Genomic DNA, 13,462 nt, shown 5'->3' with positions numbered 1-13,462 from the left:
GAAAAGAAAAGAGGGTTTGTGTGTTGGGTGACTGATTTCCACCCCAGCTGCAGGTTGGACAACATTGCATAAACGTCACATGACCAAACTGGGCAACGATCACGACAATCAGTTCGGGGGGTCCCAGACGAGCCTGGTGTCTCCCCAGACCCAGGTCTGTCTGTGGCAAATCAGCTCAGCTATTTGGGTTTCCGCTTTTCATTCAGGAGCACACACAGACACACTCAAACACACAACTCACTGTGTATTCCCTCCCCCTCACAACACCATGAATCCTTGTTAGGACTGGTTTGTTAGGATATTTTGATTTCAATTGCCAGTTTCAATACTGCGGGATTTCTGCTGACAGTGAAATAGTTCAAATGAAGAATTCTTTTACTGCTTGCTTTGTAATGTCAGAGAGAAATTATGTGGCAAATCCTGCTTTAAGATGATTGCTAAAATCCTCTGCACGAGTTTTAAAATGACAAGAACCCAGATTGTCTTGAAAATTCAGTATAAAGAAAGGAGAGCAAAACATTTATGAGCGACATTTATGATAAATCCAGCTTTGGAAAGGAAAAAAAAAAGTATGTCATAATATGATCAAGGTACCAGATAATAATTAGCAAAAGCTGTAAATGTGTTTGAACGGCAGATGCAAGGTACAGACGAGCCTCAAATAAATAATTACAAAAAAAATAAATTTTATTGCTCATGAAAATAGTAAAACAGCTCTGCTTCTGCAATGCTGTATTGTGACTTTACTGCAACACATGTAGCAGAGACTGCAGAGCAAAGCAAAAAAATGAAACCAGAGCATAACACTACACCGCTGCCGAATCAAGAAGATGCTGAGAGTGAGCCACCAGTTACTGATGAATGATCAATAGGGATTCAGTGACTCAAGCCTCGCGGCACAGCAAGCTGCGGGCCTGACTGAAACTATGTGGCTTTTAGTTAAAGGCACTGATGTCAGGACATGTTAAAATGCCATGACTTCCGATAACAAGCAGAACAATTGGAGTAAAACTAAGCATTCCTTCACAGCTATCTGATGCGGTGCATTGATTGTAAAGCAATAACAAGAATATAATAATAGTGGCCGGGTGTCTGCCTTTGATTTATTTTCCTTCTAAGCATCTCCCCTTCTTGTCCTGTGTCTCTGTGTCTCTTTGCAGGCTACTATAAATCCAGCTCAGCCATCATTCCAACAAATGAGTTTATATGACATGTATATATTTTTGTGTGACGCATCCAATTAAAAATGTCCTCTGCAAGGCCTAAACCAGTTTTCCTGAATGCTATTGTGGTCTCCTATAGCAGATGGCCCTTCTGTCATATTAATTTCAAATCCCAATGGCCAACTGGGGTTCCAACATAAAAGTGAGCAGCTGTATTTCAGGGTCCTGGCTAATACATGTCTTGAAAGATATGGGGGCCTTCTTTATGGATCTTCAAATATGCAGTTATGATTTCCTATTGCTCACCTGACAAGCCTGCAACGTCTGCCAAAGATAAAAGTTTAACAACGCCAGATCCACCACAGCAACGCTGGAGCGGAGAAAAGCAGAAACGGCATCAGACACTGTCAGTTCAATAAGCAACATCTCCTCTAATATCATCAATAACCCTTCATTTTTAAGAAAGAGAAAGTTTGAATGTGGATTTATGAGCTGCCAAACCAGCAGAGTGACACAAAGCAACACACAAAGAGAAAAATTATCTTATTTTTTTGATGATCTCACTACAAGCTTTGGCCTCTTTTTTTTAAAAGTTTGTGCTTTCACATTTTTCTGACCTGAGCACGAGCTAGAAAATCATTATCTATCTAAATAATTTTTCACTATATACTCAGGTGGGTTTAAATGTAAACCTTTTAGCATGATCATTTGTCTCTCTGTTTGTTTCTGTTTGTTTCTGTTTGTGCGATTGTGCATCAAGTGTACCCCTGATATGCATTTATTGCAAAAGATAGGGGTTAATATTGTTGTTCAGCTGAATATGACCAGGAAGCTATGTTCTTCATCCTCAAGAGGACATGACACATGGCCTAGGCCAGAGAATAGAATAATGTGTGGCAGAGTGAATGGCTGCACATGCTCATTAGTGTCATTAATCACTAGGGACAGAGATGCCTAATGATAGAGGGAGGAGGGACTTCACAGAGAGAGGGGAGAAAAGGATGTGACAGAGATGGAGGATTCCTCAAGAATATTAACATCTGGAAAATATAAGAAGATTTCACATTCATTTAAATGTATCTATTTTGAGCACTCCTGGGTCTGGCAACATCGCAGGGATTTCTTGAAACAAAAAGAACGATGTAATTAATACCAGGCTTAATTGTCACTCGAAATTGTCATATAATTCTCACTCAGAGTGTGAGAGCAAAGTGGGCTGTGCCTGTTCCCTTGTGAGGGGGGAGATCTCTTTTGGGATCAAATGGGTGTGTGACATTTTCTCACAAACGTTTGATTGTGAACTGATGGATTTCTCTTATGGGGGTTCTGCTCAGCGCTTAGGCCTCCGTTACCCTGCGTCATATGCGGCTAATGGGAATAACTGAGCCTTGAACCAGATCTCAGGGTGGAGAGTGTCGAGTGGAGCTGCTGGCTCCTCTGTAGCCTGCGCGGTGAGAGCAAGAGGCCGTGAGCTTGTCCATCCCTCTGCTGCAGCAGAGGCTCCGGGGATAGTTGTACACGGTGAGGGCAGACTGTTTGATCAGCACATATTTTTAATTGGCTCGAGGCACCCTGGAGTGTCAGCATTGCTATGGAGTAGACTCCTACCGCACCTTTTCTAATTAAAATCATTATAAATTCCAGGCGCATCATAAAGGATTAAATGAGACTTGTGTGTGTGTGTGTGTGTGAGTGTATGTTTTATCTAGTAGTGTGTCTCTGCACAGGCGCGTTGTCTCCTTGATAGCTAACATGTATAGCTTAATTGTTTTCTTCTTAGTAATAGTAAATGAGAGAGGGCTGGCTGTAATTCTGGTCCACTAATCAAATTACAAGAAAGGGTATCTCTCAATGTATTCACAATGAAATGCTGTGATGGAATATGTGTCAAATAAAAAAAAGCCTTACTGGAGTGTTTACCTGCAGTTTTGTATCTTTTATTGAATATTCACATATGTCCTGCTGTGCATAGCAGACTTAACAGGAGCTTTTTGTCTTATAAGAAATAATTGATGTGAGACAAATTGTGCAATTCCACAGAGAATCATTTCCGAAAGGCTTGGAAAACAAATGAGTTCAAGAAAACTTCAGTGGACGTTTTATTCCCCTGCTCATTTTGATGGGAACAACATACCTTGCCTGTCTTAATCTACAGATGATGACGATATTGTATTAAAGCCCAGCTGCTATACTGCGCTTTAGGGGAAAAAAAGAAGGAGTGGCTTCAGTCCGCTTGACAAAGGAGGCTTAAATCTCTTAAATATCTAGCACTGCCACTTTGCCCTGAGGGAGCATAGGAACAAGGGAGTGTTTCTTTGGTCTGATATTGGAAGCTAGAGTTCATGGGAGCAAAATGCAAGCAAAGACTATAGAAGGATTTGAGGTGCTGGCTCTTTTCAACAAAATATGCGCCTAAAGCCTTAACATACATCCTGAGATAAACTTCAAAATCACATGAGAGAGAAAACTACTGTCATTCATATTGTAATAACCATGCCTGACCAACATTTACGATGAATATCTCAGTCATGAACAGTTATAAAAACCTCTGTGGCATTCAGCGACAATATGCAAGTGTTCGACAGAAGCTTTATGGAGAAGAGTTATGAAGATTTGGATTGATAATGGCTCTTTTGGAACACACAGTGGTTCTTTTCACATCAACAACCATAAAAATACAGAAACTTCTACAACTGTTAATGGATGGCATTTTACAGCAATGAATGACTGTACTATAGGTATGTAGACGCAACAATGGATGACATGCAGACAGTCAAAGTTCACTTTAAGTCTTGTTTATGGGGAAGTAACTGCTAAAATGGTGGGGAACTGCATGGGTTTGGGTGACTGTATTGAAAAAGGATGAATGTATAACAAGTATTTAGTGATTTTCTCAAGCTCCCTTTATGCAGTCACAGTTTGCAGAAAATACATTTTCTCAGTGTGGCTCATGACCAACAGACTAAATTTAGACAAATGTGTTTTTGAGGATTCAACTTTGTAGAGAGAATATGAAAAAAAAAAAAAAGAAACGCAAAACATCTTTTTGAGGCCTATTTTTGTGGAACTGGGTTTCTATTGATGCAAGGAGGACGGACAACTGAGAGACATGGCAGATGCAAGAAAGTGAAAAATGGATCGGAAAGACGACGGAGGGGTGGGGTGTCTCTTCAAACATTGCCGCTTCCTGTCCGGAAAAGTCCATTCATCATTTTCACGTCTTCATGTCGTGGCTTACTTTAGCAATAGCCAGAAGTGTGGCAATGATGACACCCAAGATTGATGAGGTGCAGGTGGGGGTGGCTAGCAGGGGTTTGGGGTTGAGATGGTCAAACCAGATGCGGCAGGAGGTGGGGCTGGATGGACAGAGCAGGACCCGATGAAGGTCATGATGTTACCCATTGCTCCAATAACCGTATCTGTTTGCAGAACTACATGGATGTAGGCCATGCACAGCAGTCGTGCTATGAATTCTGATGTGTGTGGAAAAAGACACACAAATGCCACTTTCCACTCATATGCTTCCCTTCAGCATGCAGGGATACTTTAGCCATGATGTGCGCAATACATCAGCATTACAAACAAAAAAGTTATAGTCATTAAATGAAAAGAACAGCATTAGGAAATTCTCTTGATAGAAATAATGACACTAATCTTAACGTTTGCATGCTGCATGCAGTACACAAAACTACTGCTGGCAACTGGTGATACACAAACAACCTCTTATTTTCCCACACAAGTAAAAAGAAATCTTAATTATGCTTTGAATGAGAGACAGCATCAGTGTGCCTGTGTTTGAATAGATTGTCTTCTTGATAGCTAATATATATATACTTTCTCCCCCAGTAATAATAGCTGTAATCCTGCTCCTGGTATTAGAGATGTTTATACTTTGAGGAGGGTGGGGTGGTCAAATGCAGATCTTTCACTCAGGAGATGCGGCCAATGTTGGGTTCACAACATTGGCCACATTTTAGAGACTAAACTGTTTTTGTTATGGTTACCAGTATGATTTATTTCCTGAAAGAAAGTGAAAAAAAATTATATCGTAAATAATATAATTATATATAACTATATATGCTCTCTCTGAAAAAAGGAAGGTTTGGGAGAAAATATAGTCATCCATCCTAAAAGGTTGATTCTGTTCATCTGAACGTAGCGCTTTCAGTGGAAGAAACATTTCGTCACTCATCTAAGTGACTTCTTCAGTCTCAGCTGACTGCAGGTTTCCCCAACCTTATAAACAGTACATTTGCACAATAACTGAACTTCGCCCACTAAATGAACAATGAGCTGTGAGGTCAGTTGTTCATCCGTTATATTCGTCCATCTTCATCTGTCTATCCAGTTCAGGGTCATGGGGGAGGCTGGAGCCTATCCCAACTACCAAGATAGGCTATGTCCTGATACAGTGAGAATCACAAATGAACCAGACTGGATTTCAACCCAAGACCTTTTTGCTGTGAGGCAACAGTGCTAACCACTGCACCACCGAGCTGCCTGGGAGAGAGAAAATATGTTTCACGCATAATTTTTTAAGACTGCAGTTCTATATGGGAACAAGGCATGACTGTTAAATCTCCTTGATGACTACAGCGGTACACAGGTTAACATGTGTAAAATGAAGCATATTTTTTAATGTCTGGTCTTTAAGTTTAGCTTCTCTTCTAACTCTTCCTGAGATGAATTTAACGTTTTAACTTCTGACAGCTGGGATAAGCTCCAGCACACCCTCCCCACAACCATGAATTGGATTAGTGGAAAAAAGTAGATGGATGGAACTTTTGACTAACTACATTAAACATTTTTATGACCCATCCCTAAAACCAAGTGCACCCAGTGACAACACCAGCATGCCCCCAAATCTTTTTTTATACTAGTTTAAACACTGTAAAATGAAGCGAAAATAGAAAGAGGAGCCTAACAAAGGTATTTCGTAGAATCCTACACCTTAGCTGCAAATGGTTTGACCTCTTTTGAGTTCTGTTTGTCTTTAGATGCCTTAAGTTGCTTTAAAAACTCAAACCTGTTGATTGTTAAGTGGCATTAAAGGCTACAGCAAAGGTTTTTAATTATCCTTCAAACTACTGTAACATTTCAACTACCCCCTGAGGCCTTGTACATCTAAGATTGAATCTATATTCTATCCAACATCAAACCAGAAAAGATCTGCCCGTACTTTAAGGATGAAAGATTCTTGGGTCTACAGAAGCAGTGATACATGAGTGGGTATTGCCAGACTCCCCCTTGTGGCAAAATAATACAACTGTAAAAGACTACAGTCTGACAGACAGGCAGGGACACTCAAAATTGTAAAGAGGCAACAGGACTCAAACTGAATTTAATTAGAGCCAAGGGTGATATCAAAATGTGTCCTCTCTTCCTTCACTCTCCATCTTTCACTCCGCAGCGTACCCCTGCTGGCACTCGGCGGACTCCAAAGAGTGTGGTTCTCCCAACTCAGTAGCTGATCAAAACCAGGTGGGAAGGCCTCCATGTGCTTTCCATTTGTGCAGGATGTAAATGGATTCAATTAGATCCAAATGCACAACCTGTCAGCCAGGGGGAAGTGGCAGACTTTCAAAGGCCATTAGATTATGGACAGGATTTGGAATAAAAACTTCACTGGCCGGGATTGAGCTATTAAATTGGTTGATGTGAAACTACTGAAGTGATTTGAGCTCGCATGCTGACTGTGCACTGTTCATGTAGGTGCAAATTCTGTCACATACACCCATTCCTAAATTATCATTAGAAGAAGCCCCCACCCCTCAAGTTCTTTTTCCTTCTCTCGCTGTCGCTCCCCCTCTCTCATGCACAACCTCTCACACATGCGAGTGCAAACACACAAAGGGTATATGCATAAAGCAGTAATATGTTTTGAGACATATTGCCAGTGGCCTCACAATCTTGCCTGCATAACAAACAGGAGCTCTTACAGCTTTAAAGTCAAATGGCTCCATCAGTCATGGCTGTTAAGAAGCCCAGCCATAAAAATTAAAGACTTCCAGCAAACTGACCAACTGTAACACGTTTGCTTTTTTTTGATTGGCTGCAATGAAATGATGTCTACTGCACACATTTGCTAACACTCAACAGTCTGTTTAAAGGTGCAAAATATTGTAAAACATGGCGGATGGTATGTTCTCAAAAAAAAAAAAGCAATAACATAAGATTGGGAAGCCTTACAGAAAGGAATATTACAAGAGATGCAGATGCGTTAACTACAAACCATCTTCACTTATCATGCATTGGAGTGGGGGAGGGGCAGTCAAAAACAAAGGATCTGCCAACCCGATAGAGGCAAAACATACTGTGGGAGAGACCGTTCAGTTGATGACCTATGATTTTAATGAAGAGAGAGCCTTTACTTCACTAGTCTGATACAGGAGTGAATCAATGAGACATTTCTAAGCCATTATTATCAATCACCATTGCTTAAGACAACCTAGTGAGCTCATTAGATAAAATGAACACCAGATTGATTGCAGAATGTGGCAAGTAAAAAGTAAGATGTAGAGTAGTGGGAGGTGATGGAAGAGAAAGGAAATGGGTCTCATGGATCTCTCCAGAAAAAAGAACTGGGGAGTGAAATTAAACGAGTAAGAGACAGGTCATGTGTCTTGAACTGTATTTGAGTTTCCACATTTTTATTCAGATCGAATTATTTGCGTCTTTTCAGTCTAGTTTAAAAACCGCACAGAACTTAGGTGTTTTTATTTTGTTTGGGGATCTGATGCAGAGTTAGCCTCCGATGGCAAGATGTCATCAAACGGCGGTGACGAAATGACCACAAACCCTCGCTGCTTTAGAAATGATCTTGTGTCTCCCACACACATCTAGCTGTACGTGTTCCACGCAGTTAATTACGAGTCACCAGCCACTTTGATAATATGTGGACATATTATTAAAGTGGGGGAGGAAAATGAAAAGGAAGGGAAAGAAATGAGGGGGACAGAAATGAGAAAAATAAAAGAACAAAAGGAAGAAAAATCAACGAAGTCACAAGAGGAAGAAAACAAAGAGAAGGAAACAATGCGTGTGAGAGTGTAAAGTATGTGATTTGAGCAGACATTTGTTCCCCTTGGGCGAGCGTAATAGACTGCTCCGTCTGAATAGGGGGAAGGTACGAGAGCCCCGCTGGTGTAGGATTTTGGCTGTTGTGTTGCTGCAGTGGATTGAAAAGTGAATATATGTAAAGGAGGGTCAGTATGAAAGCAGCAGAATCCCACTCTGTCTCCACCTAGGATGGAACAGATGTGCCCACAACTCCAGCTGTTGCCAGATGTGACTATAGAACCATCTGCATGAGCTATTACCATGTGTGTGTGTTAAAAAAAGAAGAAGAAGGGGGGGGAGGCATGCACAGAAAGTTGCAGCTTATATGAGTCAAACTGAGTAATGTCACTATTTTTGATGATTTGATCCTGACAATTTCTCTCTGCAATTATTCCTTCTAAGAATTATGGATGATCCAGATAGCCTCGAGGTGCACGTGGGCTGTTTTATGGGGAGAGAAAAACAGCTAAATGTTTAATTACTGGAACATAGTTTGAAGTGTGTATATAAAAAAACAGATCATAAACTGTAGCTGTACAAACACAGTTTGATCTCCCCCATGTGACTGCTTCTATTCATCAGTTCAGCCATACTGACGCACGTACAGCATTCATAAAAGGCATGTTTCTTTCTATTTTAGCGCAATGGTACATGCACATCTTTTTTTTTTAACCATTGTACTGAAGTGTAAAAACAATACTTCAACTTCTCTTAGGGCCCCATAACATCATCCACTCGTTTAGCTGGAAATATCGAAGAAAAGAAATTGATGTGACTGAAAAACCAAAAACGAGATCAAAGACATAAAAAGCAGAAAGTCATCTTTTGTATGATCGTAGAATATAAAACCTGATGAGACATATAAAGCCATAAAGTGTTATGAGACCCCGGGAGATGGCAGATTAAAAAGTGCAAGGGCAATTTCCACCAATAAAGTTGGAGACAGCGGCTGCTCCACCGCTGTGCTCTGCTCCACCAGGCAAAGAGAATGGTCTGAATAGATTTCAGCAACCTTCATAAGGCCAGGACTAAATCCACTTCACAAACGGGAACAGAGAGCAAGCCAATCAATTAATGCCCCCCCAACAATAACGAACACAGACAGGTAGAAATGCTTTCAGAGCCGGTGCATGTTTGATGCTCGCTGGGTTCCAACGTCATGTGGCATTGAGCAGGAAAGTCAGGGTCTACTCTCTGCATGCGCATGGCTTCGTTCTTTGTGTGTGTACACGGGTCTGTGTTCTAATGTATTCCTGTGTGTATGTCTGTGTTGAAAAGCTCACTATTGAATGAGTACATTCAACAGAGCGCTGTGCTCTTTAAATGCCAATGAAAATAAAGAAAGGGAAATTGTAGGCACTCTGAAGCAACAGGGAAAAAACCAACAGAGCGAGACAGAGAAAGCAAAACCTTACCGCGCCAAGAGAGACTTCACAAGGTTTAGCAGCCCTCCACTCAAATATATAGGGGCCATAAATCCTCTACTTAATGTCTTTTGGGCTCGACTTTTTATGGGCAGTGACAGCGACAGTGAGTGACTTCTTTTTTTTTTTTTTATGTTAATCAACACAGCAAATTTCAACAGCCCTGTCTGGACAAACTCCAGCTTGTACTCTCTGAAAAACTCCAATTCTAGTAATGAAAGTCGACATTACGTTCTGCTGCACTACACAAGACATTCAGAGGGATGTAAAATATTATGTTTCCACTGAAGTTTCGCGGGAGTAAATCATTAAATAGAAACCGGACAGCTCATTGCATGACACTGCGCTGTTTTAAAGACCACACTTGAAGAAATAAACGTATTATGTCTCTTTCTGGCATTCTTGGTAGATCCTATTCGAGTCCTAGGAATTTAATTTACTGCGACAATACACGTGCAACCTTACAGAAGAAGTTGCGCTTAAGTATCAGCTGTAAAATTTACTACTTAGGAATCAAAAGTAATAGTCATCTTTATGAAGAATGGCCCCTTCCGGAGTGCTAAATTATTAATGCACAAAGCTGTAGGGAGGATTTTAATGTAGTTGTGCAAACTATTTCAAACAGTCTTAGACAGTCTGAACACCTATTATCATTTCAGGAAATGTGGGATTGTCAGAAAGAAGGGGTGCTGTTCACACACAGAACCCAACATTTTGTGAAATGTGCTTCTTCTTCTTTCTTTCTTTCTTTCTTTCTTTCTTTCTTTTTTTGGTGTAGTATTAAATGTGAAAAATCAATATTGTCACATTTGTGTGAAAAATATGAAGCTAGACCTAACAACTTTGCTCAGGATGAAGATTCAAAGCAGGGTCAAATGGATAACCTGGCTGTGTTTAAAAGGAACAGAGTACACTTACTAGCACTATGGATTAACTTATTTTTTCGTTTGATCTATAGCAAAGTGAATATGTCAATATGTTTTAATCTCCTGCTGTTAAAAAAAAACAGTAAAATTGATGCTATTTTTAACTGAATGGAATATTGAGCATAGAATACAATAATATTGTGAATGTCTGAGAGGTCCAGCTAAGAAAATCAAACATGCCGAGGCAATACTTCATAGACAGCTGGGCCTAGTCAGTGCCACTTGTCACACAACTGTCCATCCCTCTAAAAGTGCACAACTTTAATAAAATGTAAACAGCCGAGTTTGTTGTAAAATTGGGTATTTTAACATGGGAGTCTGTGGAGATTAATCACAGACTTTGTACAGATGGACACAGCCACTGTGATGTCACCCACTGGTTTTAGACTTCCCTTTTAAAGCCTTAACTTTAGCATTGTTTAGGGTTGTTTTTTTTTTTGAAGCACCAGGATATCGGCTAATGTTAGCTAGCTGTACTCATAATCTGCATGGGTGCAAGGCAAATACATTCAGATCAGTTAATGAGTGCTTACATGCTAACAAAACACTAGAATTTCACTCACCACAACTGGAGATTGAACAGGTTGTAGACAATTATGCACCATCATTCACAGTGACATTTAGGCGTTTCAGCAATCATGTGCAGTGCCAAAAAAATACTTTGTCCAAGGATTACTCACTGTTTTCTTTGATGAAAAAACACACAGCAAGCTATATTATGTATCAGATCATTCAATTAAAAATGCTCCAAAAGGCAGGTAGAGCATAAACACACAGTGGACAATTCAGTGGATTTTAGGCCGTTAGCTAGAGCAGGTATGTTAGAAAAGCTATCAATCAAGGGACCATCCCCTTTAGTCCACAAATCAAAACATTCTCCAACCGAACAGCTGTTATGATGGAGGAAACTACTCATGTAGGCTAAAAACATATATTATACTTCTTCATGCTGTTAAAGTAACTAGTGAAAGTCAAGTGGCCATTAGAGGAACTGCAGTTTGGCTTGGCTTGGCTTTTCAGTCCTGACATCACAGCAAAATTTAGAAATCTGAAATCAAGTCAGCTAGGGGAAAAGGTGCATTTCAAACTAAATTCCTGAATTACTTTGTATGCTAGCACAGACTGTGTATAAAAGACTGACACAGCCACCATCCTGCAACCCATTTGTTTTGGATTCCACATTTTAAAACCACTTGCACATTGGGTTCCTGCAGCCAGAATTGACCATACTAGCTTGACCATACATGCTTTGTTACGTCCAAACGCTTTATGGACATAACAAAGCATTTGAGCTATAAAATGAGTTACAACTTAACCACATTTCAGTTGCTGCTCGAGAGCAACTCGCCTTTGGTGTAGAGTTTCAGTGTGTTGTATAACTCCCAGCATCCACATCCACCCATACATCCGACCTTCATTTGCCTGAAGTGAGTATCCTTTACAACCAAGATTCCCATCTCTGAATATCCACTTTCTTTAAACGTCTCACCTCCGGTTTGTAATGTAAGCTTTTTGTTTCAAATCTAGATTTGATTTTTGATTTTTTTAAAGTCACAAGTTTGTTTTTCCCACATTGGATTCACAGCCAAAGGAGTTGGTGGATGGTTTAGAGACTCCTTTAAAGGCACTATATTTTCCCTTAAATTTCACTGGAATAAAGTCAAACATTGCAGAAATCGCCAAGAATAGTGCAAGTGAAGTCAGAGAGTTGAGAAAAAATGCACTTTACTATATTCTAACTCTACCCATCCTTTTTTAGTATGATTCAGTTAACTCAAAGACTTATGGCATGATTCTTATACTCTGAAATACTTTTCTTCATTCTTATGCATGTAATTAAAAGCTTTAAACATTCTCATATATGTGTATATTTTTGTGAGGGAACCCTTCCTTGTTTAATGGTTACTCGTGTTTTTACACCCCCCCACCTTGTAACCAGTCCAGCACAGACAATCATGCCCCATCATTCACAATAACATTGAGGTGTTTCAACAATCATGAGTGTGCCCAAACAATGCTCTGTCCAAGGATTACTCGCTCTGTTTTCTTTGGGGAGTCAGTTTGTTTTTCTGTTTTGTCCATATATCCATGACTCCATATACGCAAGCCCTGTGATGTCAGCCTTTTTTATCCATGTTTGTGGTTGCTCAGCGTCGGTCTTGATGGCTCATCAAGTTGTCATGGCCTTGCAGCTTTTACAGCATTCCTTTCTTTATGTCCAAGAGGCTTTTTCTTTTTTTTCTTCTTCTTTTTTTTAGTGCACACTAACTCTTCTGTAAAATAAACCCATGAATAGACCAAAAGCTTTGAGGTGCACTCAAGGCCAGGTACGCTGTGTTGATATTGGAGGAGCACTGTTTTCCCTCAGAGAGTGATGCCACTTTGGACCTGGCCTTCCTTTTCGGGGACCAGTGGGAGGTCAAAGTCTTTGAAAGTCTTTGCTGTGGGTTTTTTGTGTGTGTGAAAACAAAGGTCCTTGTGCTACATAGAAGAAAGCTGCATGGGATTGAAAAAAGAGCAAGAAGAGGAAAGTTTGGTCACTGTGGGCTTGGTTGCACACTCGGTAGAAGAGTGATCATCAGTGGCGAAAGGAGGTGGAGGGAGAGATGGTGACTGAGTGATTAACGGCCCACGAGATGTGATAGATGTCTTTAATAACGTCGGGCTGTTTTCTTAGTGTCCTCGAGGATTTGTTGTTATTAAGAAGCAGGTCTTATTATGATGACCACCTCTCTCGTAGTCTCCCACATCACGCTGGGCTTCGGTCCAGACAGTCAAAATAAACACTAGTCAAAAGCCCCGCCGCCCCGTACTTGCGCTGATGTGGCACTTGTTGATGGTGCCAGCATGTCTCAGTCCTGACCGAGGCATATGTGGTCTCACATCAGCA

The sequence above is a fragment of the Simochromis diagramma genome, unplaced genomic scaffold (genome assembly GCF_900408965.1).
Source record: "Simochromis diagramma unplaced genomic scaffold, fSimDia1.1 OVJJ01000321.1, whole genome shotgun sequence".
NCBI lineage: Eukaryota > Metazoa > Chordata > Actinopteri > Cichliformes > Cichlidae > Simochromis > Simochromis diagramma.
This window is presented reverse-complemented; position numbering follows the sequence as displayed.